We start from the raw sequence: 2,153 nt of genomic DNA, 5'->3' as shown, positions 1-2,153 counted from the left end.
AACTACTGAAAGCAAATGGCATTTTATATAATATTACTACAGTACTCTTACAGATTCCAATAATTTTAGAAATTTGACATTTTTATATTTTTATGATGATGTTAATAGTAAATATGAAACTAAAATTCAAATACACTGTATTTAATATAAAATTTAAATTAATAATTTAGACTACAGAATATAATTTGATAGCTGAAGAAGTTTCTCTACTCAAAAAATAAGTGTGTGTGTGTGTGAGGAATGTTCTTTTTCCTTTAAGAGATAATTTTAAGCTAGCTGAAAATGGCCTTTTTTCCTTTTGGTAAGAAAATACCATTTCACGACTATGCATAAATATTTGTTCTGTTCACTTTGATATGTTCCTTTTTTGAGGGAAAATCTATCGTATTTGCATAGGTAGAGTTGGAAGGCCTGTCAAAACTGTCAAACAGAAATATAAACAGAAATCTCAGCTCAGGAATTGCACAACTATTTTTATATTTAGTTAGTATGTCACAAAATGATTACAGTCATATTGTCTATGCCTATAAGAAAACTGAATTCTATATTTGAAATTATGATTATTTTGAAAAAAGTATATAAATTTGCACTTTCTTGAATAAACTCAACAATTCCCACTGCTCTTCTCCTTGACTATTTCCTCCCTGGCAACTGCCTTCAAGCTTGATTTTTTTTTTTTTTTCTCATTTCTTGATGCCCTCATTTTGACACCTCTATTTATAATTCCTCACTGATTCAGTTAACCTCAAAAAGCACTCAAAATTGAGTTGTCAGAGCCAAGAACTGAGTAACAGCTTGGAAAACCAAATACTGTGCAGCTGATCTGTTAAAAAAAAAGTAGACTATCCAATAAGGAATCCGTCAAGAAATAGAGAATTCTTACTGTAGAAAAATATGTAGGCACACTCCTTAACCCGAGAGCACTTTCCAAACTAATTCTGTATATGTACAATTGTTTGGCTCTTCCAGGAAATGCAGGCACACTGTCTATTGATCAGAGTACTTTGTTCAATATCTTAACTCATTACACAGGTTGGACTGCATCTTTTGTCAGTGCACAGCACACAGAGAAACAATGATAAAAGGCAATTAGGCATTCTAAATTTAAAGTGGGTTTTATTCTTTAAATCAGGAAGCACTTATTCTTCTGAAATGTGTATTCCAAGCTTCAAACCTTAACTGTTATCAGTAATGACAACGATCTCAGGCAACACAGAAGAAACAAGAAAACTGCTCTGCCTGCAAAGACAAATTTGAAGACTGATATGAACTTGGAACTGATGAAGATATTAACATTTACAAAAGAAGCTGTTTTTTGATATGTGAATTTTAGCAAAATTATATGCAAAAACCATAATAATGAAACATGAGTTTCTTATCTGTTAGAGAGAGGAAATTCAGTTGTGGGCTTTGCAGCCAAAAGACCTTTCAGTGAACTGATAGTTTTCCCCTTCCAAACAACTCCCCATCTTTTAAAATGCAATAAATCTGATTACTGACTAGACAATATTTTTGCCACAATTATTATTGCCAATCGGGGAACTGTTTTTGAGTACGCTCTGTTGCTGCGCTAGCAAAATATTTCCAGGTGTGACTGATTTACAATAAGCGGTACTAGAATACAATGGTCGAGAGCACAGGCACTGGATTCAAATCGTAGCTCTAATGCCTCCCAGCTGTGTGATCTTGGGCATACCACTTAACCTCTGTGCCGCAGTCTCTCCTTTGGAAGAAATAAAAATAATCTTTAAAAACGGTTAAAACACTATTATTTTCTTCACTGAGTTTTCTAGAAAGTTTCCATTTATAAAAGTAAAGGCACCTGGTAAATATTAAGCACTAGGAGAGTTTGCTTCTATCATTATTATGATGCTGGTTTTTATCATTATCATGCTGCAGAAGAACAAGCAGAGTTCTGTCCTGCTTTGTCACGGTCAGTAATGAAGATGCTATGGACAAATCATTTAGAAGCATCTCGACGCTGGCAGCGGATTTAAAGAGGCGCCGATCAACGTGGAAGATCACCGCTCGCAGCCCCGGGCCTGGCGCCGGGTAGGGGCGCGGCGCTCGATTTCCTTCCCTGCCTCCGCCGGCCCTGGCGCGCATGCTCAGTCCTGCTCGGCCAGCTGCTTTGATTTTTTTTTTTTTTTTTT

The sequence above is a fragment of the Neophocaena asiaeorientalis genome, unplaced genomic scaffold (genome assembly GCF_003031525.2).
Source record: "Neophocaena asiaeorientalis asiaeorientalis breed wild unplaced genomic scaffold, Neophocaena_asiaeorientalis_V1.1 scaffold244, whole genome shotgun sequence".
NCBI classification, from domain to species: domain Eukaryota; kingdom Metazoa; phylum Chordata; class Mammalia; order Artiodactyla; family Phocoenidae; genus Neophocaena; species Neophocaena asiaeorientalis.
Note: the sequence above shows the minus strand (reverse complement) of the source record.